We start from the raw sequence: 19,522 nt of genomic DNA, 5'->3' as shown, positions 1-19,522 counted from the left end.
AGTCGTAGGCTATATGACCACGACATCGCCAAGAGCTGAAAGGATTTGATATATGGTGTTGCGCCCTCGTGCTGGGACCTCCCCAAAATGGGATTCTGCTAAGTGGTAACCTGGTTATTTTGAGCGCGTCACTTCGACATGTCTCCAAGTTATAGGTTTCCATTGCCAAGGTTGGGCGCAGCACTTGACTGATATTGTTATAGGCTAATATTGATGGAGTAGACATTCATAGAAGTCGGCGCACTATTGACAACACAACGAAAGAAAAATGGATACATTCCTGTGGTTTCTTTCTCATACGAATTATACATTTATTTAACCCACATAATAATGTCATCAAATTGGCATATTATACCCTAATATACATAGTGACCGTTATTAAGAGACATCTTATACTGTATGTAAGCATGGCACTAGCCAATACTACGATTTTATATGATTATTATATTGGCCCATAATTTCCCTTGCGCTCTTACTTCTTTTGGTGGTGTGGTGCGACTCCACGTGGCAAATAGTTGAGGATTATTGTCGTAACAAGAATGAACAGGACTATAGAGCACGCCCTACTTTCTGTGCGTAATGACGCATTTACGCAGGAGCAATGTCACAGTTGCAACACCGACTTGTTCTAAACTGTATAATAATTTTCATAAACCACAGATACGGATGTTCATCCTTATTCCAACAACGATTTGCATAACATTGCCAATCCCTTGGTGAGTATTATTCGTTTGTGTGTAATAGTCGCATGATGTCGCGCTGGCGAATTTTGGCTTGAGTTTCGACCGAAGGATGATGTTGATGCGTTTTTTTAAATTATAAAAGCTCTTGTTTTGGCCAAGTAAATGATCGCAAATCAATATTATTTTATCTCCTTCCTTTGTCCCGTCCTGTTATATATTTGCTAAATACCACTGGCAGCCATAGACATTTAGGAATGTGTCGCCTCGATTTTCGCACATAGGCTATTCAAATTGGTCCCAGTTTCGAAATGTTTTCTCATGGGGAACCCATCACTAATCAAATGAGATTTTCACGTGCATCGTTTTATTCCATCGCAAAGTTCCATATTTACTAAGATGAAGATTGTCAGGAGTGACCAACAGGCTATCTTTGTGCGCTGATGTCAGTCAGTCAGCTGGTGTTTGTCTGGGAGGCTACATAACAGCTGGTCATTCTGACAAAGATGAGAATGATACCTATTCTAAAAAATACTGCAATCATAACATGTTGTGGATGATGAATGAATATCCTATTGATAAGTTGCCTGAACAATCACAGATATATCACCTGTCAGGAGAACTAGCTCAAAGAGCCTGTATGTAGTGCTACTTCGGTTTCCCCTTTCCAACTAGCCATATTACCTCCATTTAAGGGGTCAGAGGTCACAATAGTGTGCCCTGTGTGTACCTATCTCTCCTTCCCCCCCAGTGAGGGCCGTGTAGTGGGGCCCGTGAGCGGCAGATGAGGCTGGGGTCCAGCTCCAGCGGCGCCCTGCAGCACCCAAATGGTCTCCCCCACTATGAAGGCACTGGTGGATGCCGCGTGGGCGGTGTGGAGCATCGGTGCCTCCGTCTATGACTACATCCACACCAGCGCCATGGAGGAGCGCATCCACACGCTGGAGACCGTCACCACCATCCACCAGTGTGTCATCGCAGCGCTGACCGCTGGAGTGGTGGTGCTCTTCACCTACATACTGTTGAGGAAGCACTGAGGGGGAGTGAGGAAGGAGAAGCCACGCAGGGCCCAGGAGGCAAGTTTTGAGGACAACACTGGATTACCATAGTGATCAGAAGCATTGAGAGTGTGGGTCTGGAAAGTCATCCAGACCTACATGGATGAGATGGGGCAGGACATGATTAATAAGGGATTTTGGCTACTAGAAAAGTTTTTGACTATTTGGCCTTTATCTCGACTGCCAATTGTATCATTCTACTGCGGAGGTGTTGCTGGACACTGTGTGTCTCAGTGAGTCAATAGTTTCACTCGCTTTGCACCAATGGAAGAAGACATGGGCAGAAGATGCATCAAAATGTATCTTTTTACAAATACAAGTTACTTTAAAGTAGAGGTCGACCGATTATGATTTTTCAACGCCGATACCGATTATTGGAGGACCAATAAAAGCAGATAATTGGTATCGGCTTTTATTGGTATATATATATATTTATATATTTATAATAATGACAATTACAACAATACTGAATGAACAATGAACACTTATTTTAACTTAATAAAATACATACATAAAATCCATTTAGTCTCAAATAAATAATGAAACAAACTCAATTTGGTTAAAATAATGCAAAAACACAGTATTGGAGAAAAAAGTAAAAGTGCAGTATGTGCCATGTAAAAAAGCTAACATTTAAGTTCCTTGCTCAGAACATATGAAAGCTGGTGGGTCAATATTCCCAGTTAATACATTTTTGGTTGTAGTTATTATAGAAATTATGACGCGTCGACTATTTCTCTCTATACCATTTGTATTTCATATACCTTTGACTATTGGATGTTTTAATAGGCACTTTAGTATTGCCAGCCTAATCTCAGGAGTAGGCTTGAAGTCATAAACAGCGCTGTGCCTCCAACATTGCTAAGAGCTGCTGGCCAACACAGTAAAGTTTGAATGAATGCTTACTAGCCTGCTGCTGCCTACCAGCGCTCAGTCAGACTTATCGAACGGGTGGCAACCCTAAGTCTAAACATTGCTGTTATGTCATAATTATGTAAAATTCTGGCAAATTAGTTTGCAACGAGCCAGGCGGCCCAAACTGTTGCATATACCCTGACTTTGCTTGCACAACGCAAGAGAAGTGACACAATTTCCCTAGTTAATATTGCCTGCTATCATGAATTTCTTATAACTAAATATGCAGGTTTTAAAATATATACTTCTGTGTATTGATTTTAAGAAAGGTGTTGATGCTTATGGTTAGGTACATTTGTGCAAAGATTGTGCTTTTTTCGGCAATGAGCTTTTGTTAAATCATCTCCCGTTTGGTGTGGTTGAAGTAGGCTGTGATTCGATGATAAATTAACAGCCACCACATTGATTATATGCAGCGCAGAACAAGCTCGTTAACCTAGTAATATCATCAACCATGTGTAGCTAACTAGTGATTATGTGAAGATTGATTGTTTTTTTATAAGGTAAGTTTAATGCTAGCTAGCAACTTACCTTGGCTCCTTGCTGCACACGCGTAACAGGTGGTCAGCCTGTCACACCATTTCCTCGTGGATTGCAATGTCATCGGCGTCCATAAATGCTGATTACCAATTGTTATGAAGACTTGAAATTGGCCCCAATTAAATCGGTGGGCCTCTACTCTAAAGACCAATGTATCAAACTAAAATACAAATTACTTTTGCAAAGTATTGTATTTAGAAAGATTTATTTTTTAATACAAAATACATTTGCAAGTACACGCCTTCACTACAACAATAGTCTTAGTAACGGAAACAAAATCAACAACATTTAACTTGCTATGACTGTAATATGTGGTTGTTTATCTACCTTGGTTGAATGCACTGACTGTAAGTCGCTATGGATAAATGTCTGCTAAATGACCTAAATGTAAAAATGAACAATTGCAAAGCACACTGGGTATTATTATTGGCCTCATTTTGTGGGTGGAGCTCATCAATAATACCCACCATGCTTTGCAGGTGGACATTTTTTTACATTTACATGTTCACTCAGCAGACACTCATATAACACCATAGTGCCGTGACTTCTGATACCGATGCAGGGTGAAAGGGGGCCACCAAATGTTGAACCGCTATAAAATAAAAAATAGTATAGAAAATGATTTTGCATTTTGAAAATATAAATGACAGGTCTCGAAAGTATCTTGTTACAAACTACATTGGATTGTAGTTCAGGCCGGTGAAATGCAAATGACAAAATATTCCAAAGTAATTTACATTTCAAACACATGTAACAGGAATACTGCCCATCTCTGGATGTGGCGATGCTAAAACCACAGAGATACCTCAACCTGCAGACTGTAATCTAATAGCGCACTAAAGGGATGCTAACTATCATTAGGTTTTCCTGCCTTAATATGCCTCAAGTGGTTTCACTCCTCAGATGGAATAACAGTATTAGTTAGATAGGTTTTCATGTTGGCACTAATTGCTTATCCCGCCTGTATGATGCATGGGAAAACTGTAAACTGGGGATTCCCTCTTCAATATAATTGGAAGTCTTGGTCATGAAGATGAAAGCGTTCACTTAGACGTTAACTATTATATCACCCAGTGAGGGAGAGTGGAATATCATGGGACGGACTGAATGGATTCTCAAGAAGCCTTATTTGTTGTCGAAAACTGGCCTCAAGGTTCTATGAATTACTCTGTAGGAGAAGGAGAGTTTCTGTGAAGCATTCAAAGGTCAATACACTGGTCGTCATGAATGCCATTTAGTACAGTACATGTTATTTGATAAAACAACTTTAAAGCATGTTTATTTGATGACTAAAATAAATAAATGTAGATGGTCTTGTAATGCAAGACTTTGTAGTGGCATTCCGTGGCGTTAGTTGAACATGGCTACAGCTGTGAAGGTTACGTCACTGGAAAGAGTAATTAGAGGCATCCTTACCTGTAAAATGTGAATCAACCTGAATGTTTTGGTACATTGTTTATAAATGCTTCATTTTCAGTAATGCTTGCACTCATCATTAAAAGGGTATTAAACACATTGTAGGCCTTAAAAAAAAGAATCCATGAATGTTGTTTAATCCATTTAAATTGTACACTTGCTACAATATATGACGAATACACAATGTTTGCCCTATCATCTTGTTCAGATTGCTAAAATGGGCCTCAGTGAAATGTTTCAGGTAAATCAAATGTGAGAAAGGCCTCCATGGCAATACAACATTTAATGATCTCATGGATCTTTGTGTGAATATACAGTGCCTTCAGCCTTATTCTAAAATGGATTAAATAAAAACATTTCCTCAGCAATCTACTCACAATACCCCAGAATGACAAAGCAAATACAAGTTCTTAGTATTTTTCGTTAATAAAAAAATAAATGAAAAACATACCTTATTATTCAGTCCATTTGCTATGACACTTGAAAATTGAGCTCAGGTGCATCCTGTTTCCATTGACAATCCTTGATGTTTCTACAAATTATTTTGTAGTAGTCCACCTTTGGTAAATTCAATTGATTGGACATGATTTGGAAAGGCACACACCTGTCTATATAACATCCCACAGTTGGCAGTGCATGTCAGAGCAAAAACCAAGCCATGAGGTCAAAGGAATTGACCGTAGAGCTCAGAGATAAGATTGTGTCGAGGCACAGATCTGGGGAAGGGTACCAAAAAAATTCCTACAGCATTGAAAGTCCCAAGAACACACTGGCCTCCATCATTCTTAAATGGAAGAAGTTTGGAACCACCAAGATTCTTCCTAGAGCTGGCCGCCCCGCCAAACTGAGCAATCGGGGGAGAAGGGCCCTGGTCAGGGGGGTGACCAAGAACCCAATGGTCACTCTGACAGAGCTCTAGAGTACCTCTGTGGAGATGGGAGAACCTTCCAGAAGGACAACCATCTCTGTAGCACTCCACGAAGCAAGCCTTTGTGGTAGAGTGGCCAGACGGAAGCCACTCCTCAGTAAAAGGCACATGACAGCCCGCTTGGAGTGTGTCAAAAGGCACCCAAAAACTCTGACCATGAGAAACAAAATCTTCTGGTCTGATGAAACCGAGATTGAACTCTTTGGCCTGAATGCAAAGTTTCACATCTGGAGGAAACCTGGCACCATCCCAACGGTGAAGCATGGTAGTGGCAGCATCATGCTGTGGGGATGTTTTTCAGTGCCAGGGACCGGGAGACTAGTCAGGATCGAGGCAAAGATGAACAGAGCAAAGTACAGAGAGATCCTTAATGAAAACCTGCTCCAGAGTACTCAGGACCTCAGGCTGTGGCGAAAGTTCACTTTCCAACAAGACGACGACCCTAAGCACACAGCAGAAACAACGCAGGAGTGGCTTCAGGTCTGAATGTCCTTGAATGTCCCAGCCAGAACCCAATCGAGCATCTCTGGAGACCTGGAAATAGCTGTGCAGCAACGCTCCCCATCCAACATGACAGAGCTTGAGAGGATCTGCAGAAAAGAATGGGAGAAACTCCCCATATTTTACTGCTGCTCTTTAATTACTTGTTCCTTTTATTTCTTATTCATATTTTTTAACTGCATTGTTGGTTAGGGGCTTGTAAGTAAGCATTTCACTGTAACGTCTACCTACACCTGTTGTATTCGGTGCATGTGACAAATAACATACCCAAGAAGACTCAAGTCTGTAATCGCTGCCAAAGGTGCTTCAACAAAAGTACTGAGTAAAGGATCTGAATACTTATGTAAATGCAATATTTCACTTTTATTTTCTATAAATTATCAACAATTTCTAAACACCTGTTTTTGATTTGTCATTATGGGGTATTGTGTGTAGATTGTTGAGGAAAAAAACTATTTACATTTTTGAAGAAGGCTGTAATGTAACAAAATGTGGAAAAAGTCAAGGGGTCTGTACTAAGGTACAGGAGAGTGCAATGTTCTGCCTGCAGATAAATGTCTTGTATAGAGCTGAATCTGTTAACACTAATCAAGAAAAGGTTTTGCAGAGCACTGGTTGGTCGGTGGATCTACTGCTATCCCTAGGCTCCAATCTGAGGAAGCAAGTTAGGGGTCGTTATGCTCATAATACTCACATGTATTTAAGTAGTCATGTGACGCACTGGTTATTGAAACAGAAGAACGATAATCCCATGTGCTACAATGTGTGATATTGACCTACAGATGGAACACTGTAGAAACACCCTGACCAAGGAGACTGTAGGGATGCTTTTATTTCAAGTTAACAGCGACAAGATTCATGTTTTGTAAATACGTAATAAATGTTATTTTCACTGATGTGTACATGAACATAACTCTTCAAAAAATAAAATGATTAAAGTTGTAAACTTGTATGAAACACCACGTTGAATACAAAATACAAGGAAATGTAAAGTACAAATTGAACTCGATCATATAAAGTGTGTTCTAGATGTGTCCAGTCTGCAGCAGGGTTTACTGGGCAGTGAATCTCTCCACACTCTCCCCCTCCAGCAGCTTCATGGCTCTCCAGTGGATCTTCCCACAGCCTTCTGGCTGGCCGCTGGGCCCAAGCTCCTCTCGGATGTACTCCAGCCACAGATCTGGAGGGAAAAAGCCATACAGACAGTCCTGAGTGACCATCTCAACTTACTTTATCCCAGAAAACTACATGGAAGTAAAGGTTTATACTCATGCCATACTAAAACACCTCAAATCAGCTAATCAAAGTTGCTGTTGATTCAGGTGTGTTAATGTTGGGCTGGAATAAAAGCCTGCAAAACCTGTAGTTCCAACCACGTATGTCTTGTTCATTCTTCTACTGGCCTATTGGAAGTCTTTGAGTTGTTAAGTGTAGCAACTGACATGCAAAAATCCCGGTGGGACTTATTTGAAATGGGCTGCTTGGAATGAGCTTTTCAGAATCTCACCATCATCTGTGGAGCCAAATTCCCTCAGGGCTCTCTCATAGAAGTCCGTCAGGTTGCTCATCTTGGAAGTCTCCTAAAAGAACAGTCACACCATTCCAGTTAGTACAACAGCCTTGCCAATGACCATAGCCCGTTGGCTATGCAGCACAAACAGATCTGGAAACAGAATTACAAAAATCCTAACATTAGTGTGAATAGTTAAACCCTTTATGCAACATTTTGTACATGAAGCCACAACAATGTGTGGAAATATTGGAACAACAGTCTAGTTTGAGACGATGCCTTGGTTGGTTGAAACATATATTTGTCTGAGCATGGACTATCTTTCCGATTTGGTCCTGCCGTACATACCTACACAAACGCTACGGTCACAAGACGCAGGCCTCCTTAGTGTCCCTAGAATTTCTAAACAAACAGCTGGAGGCAGGGCTTTCTCCTATAGAGCTCCATTTTTATGATATTTTCTGCCTACCCATGTGAGAGACGCAAACTCGGTCTCAACCTTTAAGTCTTTACTGAAGACTCATCTCTTCAGTAGGTCCTAGAGACAGCAGGAGTGGTAGAGATACTCTGAATGTGATCGGCTACGAAAAGCCACCTGACATTTATTCCTGAGGTGCTGACCTGTTGCACCCTCGACATCCACTGTGATTATTATTATTTGACCATGCTGGTCACCTATGAACATTTGAACATCTTGGCCATGTTCTGTCATAATCTCCACCCGGCACAGCCAGAAGAGGACTGGCCACCCCTCATAGCCTGGTTCTTCTCTAGGTTTCTTCCTAGGTTCTGGCCTTCCTCGGGAGTTTTTCCTAGCCACCGTGCTTCTACACCTGCATTGCTTGATGTTTGGGGTTTTAGGCTGGGTTTCTGTACAGCACTGAGATATCAGCTGATGTAAGAAGGGCTTTATAAATACATTTGATTTTGATTGGTTCTCGTTTCCCCATACATTGTGACTCGACTCACTTGATCTTTCTCCATCTGGACCATTCGGGTGAAAAAGGCCTTGGAGAAGGGCCGGCTCTCATGCAAACTGGAAAATAAGAGAAGGTCCAACGTTGTTTTTCCTTCTTCAAAATGCTGAACTCAAATGCATATTAATAAGTCGTCATCTAAACGGGGTTACCTTGTACAAAATAACTGTGAATTACAGTCGTCATTTTACTGATTTGGCCTTCACAATGCAGAACTGGTGAGAAATGAATAATATAATATTACTATTAATATTCAGTACCTTGTGAAGGTCTTCCTGGCTTTCTTGTAGCCTCCGGCCCTGTAGGACCAGTCAAGGTACTTCTCCTTTATCTCCATGGAAACGGCAGGAACCACAGACAGCAGACCTCTCTGAGAGCAGAGGAAAAAACAAACTGTTACAACTAATTCTCATCCAACCAGACAACATTGTATGTAGGGAAATATGGCTGCGTTTACATACATTTGTATTTTGACCAATCAGAACAGCTCTGAAAAATATCTGATGTGATTGGTCAAACGATCAGAATTGACCTGCCGATGTAAACGCAGCCTTTGAGGCACTACTGCTTTTGCACTGACACAATGGAGGGTAAGAACGACATAGAACCAGAAAAAGCTTGGTCAAAGCACTGTCTGGACAGTGCTTTGAATTATGACAAATGCAAACTGGTATTGTATTAAAATGTGATAAACTAATGTAATTTTTGAGAGGTTGGGCTTGGTTCTGTACCTGAAACAGGGCTTCAGTTTCCTCTGGGCTCTGTGATGTCATGCTCCATTCCACCTGCAGCTGCCACAGGGGCAAACTCGACTGTCAACAGACAAGACCAGGGTAGTTAACATCAGGTAAGATGCTATTTTAACAAATAAAATATATTCATGGGTTGCTGGGCTGGAAAATGTGTTACTGGTAAGTACGGCTTGCACACTCTGATGCTCCAAACATTTTTATAAGATACCCCCCCATAAATCTTAGTCAAAATGTTTGTTTTTTTACATTCCAGAGACAATCCCACTGAGCCCATATTATTTCGCAACTCACACCCCGGATCAACAATGTCTTTGACTACATAATTACATCACACAGTCAGCCCCTTCCCGTGAGCTGCCCCTTATATTGCGCAACACCCGTCATAACAATGAAAGACAATCTACAAGAGCCATATTGCAATAAATTGCCTGAATTGATAAAATAACAATAAATTGGATCCGTTTATAACGGTGTGCACCACTTGTTTCTTTTCTTCCTTTAAACTACTACTACTAGTTTGACTGTAGCCATCAATTGTCCCATAAACAATCACCCACATTAGCAAACTATCTTATCACATTTCTCTAAGATAGGCTACTTTTCATGACGATATCAGCAAAATACCTGCGATAAGGGATCGGTATGGTTGGTGTCGATAATTGATTGGTTTATCATCCCAGCTCTACTACATACTACCCACTGGGCACAGACGTCAGTTCAACGCCTATGAACATGAAATCAACTAAAAGTCATTTGAGTCTACCTGATATTAGTTATAGGTTTTTACAGTACCTGAAGAATTTACCTGTAAGGAAAGTCTCCCTGGTATTAGTAATGGGGTTTAACAGTACCTGAAGCCATTCTATCATGTCATTTGACCGCAGGAAAAGGAACTACCATGTAAATACTGCACTGTGGGTTTGATTGAATTGAGCCCTTCCAGTCATATTGGAACTGCTTTCTAGCAGGGAATAGCAGTCATTTGAGGAAGTTAATATGCTGTAGGAAATTATCTGGGACAGAGTTGGAGCTGCCCCACTTTCACAGCAGCCCATAGTGACTGTGAGTGTGTGTGTACCTTGGGATTCGCATGTGTCAGGGCGTCCTGGAATAGCTTGCCTGTGGCGCCACTCCCCAGACGCACCATCGTCTGCAGGGCCAGGCACCACACGTCCACAGATTGTCTGTGGCGCTGGGTGGCTGCCATGGCAACCGCAGCGGTCTGCTCCGAGTCTCCCGATGAGAGTAAGACCTGCAGCTGAACCGACCGATGGAGGGACACAGGCACAGCAAACCGTTACATGTTTGTCAACCTCGTGTATCCTATTGGTTTCTATGCTGTGTGCTTGTACATTAGAAAGCCTATGTTTATACACTTGCTGTCCTAGATTTACTCTTGCCATAAGACATCTTCTTACCCAGTTCTTGTAGAAGTCCTACTGCAGCAGTGAGGAGTCGTGAGCACGCTGAAGCACTGCCAGCAGCCTCTCCTGCCTCTGAGGGATGCCGATGCCAACACACACACACACACACACACACACACACACACACACACACACACACACACACACACACACACACACACACAGGTCAGATTTCAGTCTTAGAAAACCATACACTCATTTCACTAATATACCAGTCACATTAACACTAGATCATCAATATTCTATCAATATTCTTCACAAAAACAAAAAAAGTGCTCATCAGCAATGATTGTCATGGTTTGAAATGTTAACCTTCTCCTTCAGCAGCTCCCGGACGTCGGTTTTCCTCTTGAACCTCTCCAGGCAGAAGGACACGTAGCACGCCCACATGGCCTCTGGAACACAGCAGAGAGACCACCCATCACTAGGGTTGTTGCGGTGACCGGCAGTCATGAGTCATGACCACAGTCAAATTCCACGTGAACGTTGACGGTACTCTCCTCCTATGCTCCCACTACATGAAAAGGCGCCGACATGTTGGTCGTACCCAACTCGTTAACGATGTCAGAACGCTAATGGCCTGGTACTCAAGCGCTCCATTGTCCCTCTAATCACTCTGACATGAATGCAAAATGTAGACCACATTGTTCGACCTCGCTGGGGTCGATCAATTTGCAGAAGCTCAACAGCAGATTGAAACGGAGTGGAAAACATGGTCGTGGTGGATCAAACAATTACATTTACAAAATAACACTTTCAAAATTTGGAAGAACCTCAGTCCTCCACACAATATTATTCTGCTGATGCCAGGTGCCATAGCACATCCATGCCTGCAGAAATACATTTGGGCAGATGAACACCACTTGTGGCAGGAGCTGGATGAAACAGCTTCAGTGGGGGATGGAAAGAGGAGGAACCCTTTGCGGACAATCTCTCAACGTATTACTGCCACCCTGGGGAGATTGACATACCCCTTGAACACTGGCTCCGACCCTCGTCGGATGAGGCAGGGCTTGCAAACTATTACAGACAACAAAGAGAAACACAGCCGATAGCTGCCCAGTGACACGAGCCTACAAGACAAGCTAAATTACTTCTATGCTCGCTTCGAGGAAAGTAACACTGAAACATGCATGACAGCATCAGCTTTTCCCGGAGGACTTTGTGATCACGCTCTCCGCTGCCGATGTGAGTAAGACCGTTAAACAGGTTAACATTCACAGGGCCACACGGATTAACCGGGACATGTACTCCAAGCATGCGCTGACCAACTGGCAAGGGTCTTCACTGACATTTTCATCCCCTGTCTGAGTCTGTAATTCCAAGATGTTTCAAGCAGTACACATGGACAAACACACCATATATTCATCTCATTGAGGGCTTGATGATTAGCTGACAAGCTGAATCAGGTGTGCTTGTCCAGGGTTACAATACAAATGTGTACTGTTTGGGGTACTCGGGGTACCACGGTTGGGGAACACTGGCCGCGGCCATGTGTTGGTTCATTGATTGTGCAGAGCAGCTTACAGAGTATAGTTAGCCTACAATTATAGTGAATCTGTATTTGATATTATTAGGATTTTGAATAACCTAATAATATGGCATTTTTTATATTTTTCATAATTAATAGGCAGATAATAATTACCTTTCGCTACAGAATATTTCACCACCGTGCGTTTCCATTTCCTCCTCTCTCCTTCATTCCTTTCTCCAGCGAGCAGAGAGAGGAGCCGTCTGCAGTTTAATGAAATATGTTTTGTTGTGAAAAATGGGATTATTGATGTTCCTGAACAGATTTCACTTGGTTTCCCAAATGAAGCACTGGGTAGCGGCAGGAAACAGGTTTGGAGACACCATGTCATACAGTTTGAGTGAAATATGACCCGTCACGCAGCGAGAGGATGCTTCTCAAACAGTGGTTGATGCGTGGAGTGAAAGTTTCTATATGCAATCCAGTGTGAAAACAAGAGTTTTGCTGGTTGCCACGAAAATCAGAGGATTTTTCAGCTGCTAATATGCTATTCTGTTCTTCTGAAATACATTTTCAGGGGGGGGGGGGTTCAGGCACATAGCGTGAAATGGGCACTATCAGCATGGCGGCCAAACGCAGTAAAGGTTGGAAGTATATTGCATAGTTTGCAATGCAAATATCAAGCTCTCCTACCATAGCACAACTATCACCATGAGAAATCATATGCTTAATCAAGCGCAAAGAAACATTCTCGGAGGGGGGACAAGCAGCAGCAATCTCGCACCGCATCTATTGTCACTGAAAAGCGGCGGTGAGATCCCGCCAGAGCAGTTAACACACCGCTCATTACTGTTTCAATGAAGGATTCTCAAACGGCTTGTTTTTTTATTGACTGAATAGATATGGGGCCATTTCAATTTCAGATTTATTTACTCAACCCATCTTAATATAGTCCTTTTGATTCTACAAGCAAGCGCCACCGCTGAGGTTACTGCCTTTTTTAACATTGTGTTCCGCAATATAATATAACCAGTTGATATTACGGTTTCAACATCTCAAATGGAATTTGTTTTTTAAAGTTTTGTGATGTGTCTTGTGTTTGTAATGTGTTGCGTTTGTGTCTAACCTGTGTTGGTTGTGTGTACGTACGTACCTGTGTTGAGGTGTGCATTCCTGTTTGTTGTGTGTACGTACCTGTGTTGAGGCTGTTGAGGCCCTCCTCGTAGACCTGGCAGCAGCGCTCCTCTCTCCTGGCGATGTCAGAGGCCCGCCCCTTGGCTGTCTGAAGCTCCTCCCCCACCGTCGCCTCCAGCTCCCGCCTGGCCATGAAGTCCCACGTCAGTGAGTTGTATGTGTATTTGCTCTGCAGGCTGGGGACAGGACATTCAGCATGGTCAGTGTGTCTTGTGTCATGTTGAAAAATGGACACAGGGAGATCAGCAACCCAAAATGTAGCCTTACTCTTGTATAATGGTGTCCTGTAGTTCTTTAGTGAAGTCAAAGATGGCGGCGATGGTCAAAAGAGACAGGATGAAATCAGCTCCTGTGGACAGCACAGAGACATCCATGAACATCTCCAAAACACTGTCTCTACTCTCTACTCTCTTAATAACCAAAGTAGACATACAGATAGATGACTGTTAGGCAATACAAATGGCATAGAATAAATACAACGCAATGGAAAACAGCTCACCTTGGATTTTCCCAGTAGCATCTCTGTACACCACCTCGGCCAGTTTGCCACTCACGATTTTATGCATTTTATTTTATTTCACCTTTATTTAACCAGGTAGGCAAGTTGAGAACAAGTTCTCATTTACAATTGCGACCTGGCCAAGATAAAGCAAAGCAGATACAACGACACACAGTTACACATGGAGTAAAACAAACATACAGTCAATAATACAGTATAAACAAGTCTATATACAATGTGAGCAAATGAGGTGAGAAGGGAGGTAAAGGCAAAAAAGGCCATGGTGGCAAAGTAAATACAATATAGCAAGTAAAACACTGGAATGGTAGTTTTGCAATGGAAGAATGTTCAAAGTAGAAATAAAAATAATTGGGTGCAAAGGAGCAAAATAAATAAATAAATTAAATACAGTTGGGAAAGAGGTAGTTGTTTGGGCTAAATTATAGGTGGGCTATGTACAGGTGCAGTAATCTGTAAGATGCTCTGAAAGTTGGTGCTTAAAGCTAGTGAGGGAGATAAGTGTTTCCAGTTTCAGAGATTTTTGTAGTTCGTTCCAGTCATTGGCAGCAGAGAACTGGAAGGAGAGGCGGCCAAAGAAATAATTGGTTTTGGGGGTGACTAGAGAGATATACCTGCTGGAGCGTGTGCTACAGGTGGGAGATGCTATGGTGACCAGCGAGCTGAGATAAGGGGGGACTTTACCTAGCAGGGTCTTGTAGATGACATGGAGCCAGTGGGTTTGGCGACGAGTGTGAAGCGAGGGCCAGCCAACGAGAGCGTACAGGTCGCAATGGTGGGTAGTATATGGGGCTTTGGTGACTAAACGGATTGCACTGTGACGATCTCAGGGGAGAACTCGTACCCTCCCTGTAGAGCGAAGAGGACAATCAGTGACCCAGTCCAGAAAAAGGAGAGACTCAAAAAGGTGTGTGTGTGTACTCACCACGTCCATCTCAGCATGCTCCAGCTCCTTCTGTTGCTTCCCCAATTTCTCAGCGTGCAACAGCTCCATATGGAAGCACTGTTCCGATAGAGACACGGGTATCAAACATCCTGGGGGTTTTAACAGTGGTCCCACTACATTTAGGCCTTTTATGTGCATTCAGCTACCACAGCACTTAGATTTCCATAGCATCTTAGCTTCGAGCCTAATATGGCAATTCTTCAATTCATTGAAAATCAAATGCCACTCCGTACCTCCTGGTAGAGCAGGGCACGCAGGAACAGGTGTCTGGCGCTCTCTGACGAGTTTCTGTCCTCCAGCTCGCTCTTTGCAGCCATGATCCACAGGGCTGGAGAAAGGAGAGGCAATCAATGATTCCGCTGACGAGGCTCCGTCATCCACTCAAACAACTGGGGCAATGATAGGACCCTGTGTAGTGTGTATATAGGGGTCCTTTGCAGCTCAGTTGGTAGAGCACGGCGCTTGTAAGGCCAGGGTAGTGGGTTTGATTCACAGGACCACCCATACGTAGAATGTATGCACGCATGACTAAGTCGCTTTGGATAAATGCTATATGGCATACATTATATACCGAGTGTACAAAACATTAGGAACACCTGCTCTTTCCATGACATAGACTGGCCAGGTGAAAGCTATGATCCCTTATTGATGTCACCAGTTAAATCCACTTCAAAAATCAGTGTAGATGAAGTGGGGGAGACAAGCTAAAGAAGGATTTTTAAGCCTGGAGACAATTGAGACATGGACTGTGTATGTGTGCCATTCAGAGGGTGAATGGGCAAGACAAAATATTTAAGTGCCTTTGAACGGGGTATGGTAGTAGGTGCCAGGCGCACCGGTTTGAGTGTGTCATGAACTGCACCACTGCTGAGTTTTTCTACACTCAACAGTTTCCTGTGTGTATCAAGAATGGTTCCCCACCCAAAGGACATCCAGCCAACTTGACAATGGCAAGCATTGGAGTCAACATGGGCCAGCATCTCTGTGGACCAGTTTCGACACCTTGTATTAGTCCATGCCCCGACGAATTGAGGCTGTTGTGAGGGCAAAAGGGGGTGCAACAATGCGTTCCTTAATGTTTTGTACACTCAGTGTTTATTACAAGGACATATGCCATTGACGTGGTATGTCACCATAGTATAATGATGATAAATCTACCTGGTTTCTCAGGATGAATGGCGAGCATGGAGGAGAACACCTTGCTGATTGCACCCTTTGTGTTCCATTTGAGGAGATGACAAAAAATAACAGTTTCAGCACCTGAACACAACATTTATTCTACGTAGAACCCAAGATAACTTAAACTTACCAATTTCTTACAGAAAGCAATGTGAGAGAGTCACAACTGAACATCATCCTGCAAAAAGAGAACTTATTATTGACCTGTCCATTAACTTCTTTGGTACCTTCTGGTTAGCGCTGTTTGAAATATTCAACATCCCGTAGCTAATAGCTATGTCATATAGGGCTTGTATGGTACCTTCCATTTAGTTGTGGCCCTTCTGAAAATGTTGTTGATCCTCGAGATGATGGAAAACTCAATCTCCTCTCTTTTGAACTGATAGCCGATGCGCTATAAATGAAACATGATGAGGAACAATTTTTTTTTTTTAAATACTCCTGATACAGATATTCAATATTTCCATATTTCATAGAACTTCAAATGACTTGCAGTCATTCATTGGTTGTAAACTCTAGCATGATAATGAAAGTGGATTTATTATTATTATTAGTGGATTCTGTAGTTGCCATGGCACTGTAAGGCAGCCTAAACAGAGAGCTCTGTATATTTTGTACATATTTTAGATTTCTTTTAAATCAGGTTTTTTGTTAAGTCATTGAGTGTTGATTGGATATACAGTTGAAGTCGGAAGTTTACATAAGCTGAGTTTGAATGTGTTTGGCTAAAGTGTTTAACAATTCCTGACATTTAATCTTCGTAAAAATACATTTTTGATATATATTGAAGCAACATCTCAAGACATCAGCCAGGAAGTTAAAGCTTGGTCGCAAATGGGTCTTCCAAATCGACAATCACCCCAAGCATACTTCCAAAGTTGTGGCAAAATGGCTTAAAGACAACAGTCAAGGTATTGGAGTGGCCAACACAAGGCCCTGACCTCAAACCTATAGAAAATTTGTGGGCAGAACTGAAAAACTGTGTGCGAGCAAGGAGGCCTACAAACCTGATTCAGTTACACCAGCTCTGTCAGGAGGAATGGGACAAAATTCACCCAACTTATTGTGGAAGGCTACCCCAAACGTTTGACCCAAGTTAAACAATTTAAAGGCAATGCTACCAATTACTAACTGAGTGTATGTAAACATCTGACCCACTGGGAATGTGATGAAAGAAATAAAAGCCTAAATAAATCACTCTACTATCATTCTGACATTTCACATTATTAAAATCAAGTGGTGATCCTAACTGACCTAAGACAGGGAATTTTTACTAGGATTAAATGTCAGGAATTGTGAAAAATGAAGTTTTAAATGCAGTTGGCTAAGGTGTATGTAAACTTCTGACTTCAACTGTAATTTCCCTCATGATGCCATCTATTTTGCGAAGTGCACCAGTCCTTCCTGCAGCAAAGCACCCCCAGAACATGATGCTGCCACCCCCGTGCCTCGCGGTTGGGATGGTGTTCTTCGGCTTGCAAGCCTCCCCCTTTTTCTTCCAAACATAACGATGGTCATTACGCCCATAAAGTTTAATTTTTGTTTCATCGGACTAGAGGACTTTTCTCCAAAAAGTACGATCTTTGTCCCCATGTGCAGTTGCAAACCGTAGTCTGGCTTTTTAATGGCGGTTTTGGAGCAGTGGCTTCTTCCTTGCAGAGTGGCCTATCAGGCTATGTCGATATAGGACTCGTTTTACTGTGGATATAGATACTTTTGTACCCATTTCCTCCAGCATCTTCGCAAGGTCCTTTGCTGTTGTTCTGGGATTGATTTGCACTTTTTGCACTAAAGTACGTTCAACTTGCGTCATGCACAAAGTAGATGTCCCAAACAACTTGCCAAAACTATAGTTTGTTAACAAGACATTTGTGGAATGTTTGAAAAACTAGTTTTAATAACTCCAACGTAAGTGTATGTAAACTTCCCGACTTCAACTGTATATCTGGTTGTTTTTACCCATGGAGTGATGGCAAATCTGCTTGTTTGGCTAGCTGCCTGCTAACGTTTGCATTTAAAAGATGCAGACTCATCACCGGCTTCTATTGAAATTAAAAAGTGGAACATTATTTCCGAGGTCGGACAGGCAGACAGCTAGGCTTTATATTAAGCCCCGCCTTATAAGACCTGACTGCATTGATTGTGGAAATGGCAGTGATCGTAATGAGGATGACTACTGCTCTGGATTGAGCTATAGTAACTGCAGAGACATCACCCAAGTGGGTGCACAAGTCCAGGCAACAGAGAAGTTGAGCTGATGATGACATCAGGGCCACCAAGCCAACTCCATCACCTGGCATCACAGGAAGGCTACAGAGAGGGTGAGGACAACATCATGGCCAGCAAGCCAAATGAAATGCATCATCAGGCATCACCATCACTCCAGTGAGTTGCCTGAAGCAACAGTCTCCGCCATGAGCTTGGCACACGCAGTTGTGAAGGAACTCTCCGAAGCTGGCTTCATCAATATCACTTTCATTGTTTTGTTAATCTACCTAATTGTTATTCTCTTTATTTCTAGGCCTATACCGCAATTCAACTTTTACCTGCGAATGTGTAGCCTAAAAAATTAAATTAACCAAATGCGTTTATATATATATATATTACTACATATGAGATTCAAAACTTACTGATCTTCTCTTCTTGATCAGCTCTAAGACATTGATTTCATTCTGAAATAAGAAATAACACAAATTAATACATTGTATAGTACTTGTTTTTGATTGCCCATTCTCACATTTTCTATCTTTATTCACTGGTATTCGGCACACACCTGAATGTATGCAATGAAGTCAACTTTGGTTATGATCAATCGATGCAGTTTGTATTCTAAAGCTGTCGCCCTTTTTAGCAAGGATCTGTAATTGGGAGATGAATCGAATTTAATACAACTTCAAAGACTCTCTCCAACTGTTCCAACTCTGGGATTCGATTCTCGATCCGCTGTTGGACTATTTCAGCCATCGTCACTTACTTGGTGCTTACAATTTGACCGAATTCGGTTGTGAATGTTATTAAAGCATTCCTTAAAAACAAGAATAGTGAACTAAATTAGCCCAAAAGCATCTTTCACACGTGTGGAAGTTGTGATTGCTGTATTTCCGGTTCGTGCTTCAACTGAGTCCGTGCAAAAACTTGTGAATTTACCAAAAAAATCCGCTTGACAAGCGAAAAACTTAAACTTTATTATTATGCCCTGCATTATAAACATGTGCAACTTATAATAGTCGGCATTTACATTCACCATAAAAATACATAACATAGACTGTACATTTCCTATCATCAGTTTTCTGGTTTGCACAAGTGCAGAACTGAGCATATTTGGCAACAACTGTTTCTGCAACAAGTGTATTGATTTATAATTGGCACCAGAAATATGCAAACGGCTAGGCTGAAAAGTAAACAAGCTTCACGAATCGTGCCCGGTGGGTGGAAAGATTTCCCGCAAAATCGTTGAAAAGCAAGAGAAAGCGAGCGGCAATTTGCCTCTTCCACCGAACATGATGGTGTCGCT

The 19,522-nt window shown here is 42.1% G+C and overlaps 1 long non-coding RNA gene and 1 pseudogene across 1 annotated transcript; one reads left to right on the top strand and one right to left on the bottom strand.

The window, feature by feature from the left end:
* Positions 1–581: 581 nt before the first annotated feature.
* Positions 582–6,934, top strand: LOC127914438 (uncharacterized). The gene is made up of 2 exons (XR_008088372.1): positions 582–716; positions 1,432–6,934. It is a non-coding gene; the product is annotated as an uncharacterized LOC127914438 (long non-coding RNA).
* Positions 6,853–19,448, bottom strand: LOC118364855 (U3 small nucleolar RNA-associated protein 6 homolog; annotated as a pseudogene).
* Between the last annotated feature and the right edge of the window lie 74 nt (positions 19,449–19,522).

This window comes from Oncorhynchus keta, chromosome 32 (assembly GCF_023373465.1).
Source record: "Oncorhynchus keta strain PuntledgeMale-10-30-2019 chromosome 32, Oket_V2, whole genome shotgun sequence".
In the NCBI taxonomy this organism is placed as follows: Eukaryota; Metazoa; Chordata; class Actinopteri; order Salmoniformes; family Salmonidae; genus Oncorhynchus; species Oncorhynchus keta.
This window is presented reverse-complemented; position numbering and strand designations above follow the sequence as displayed.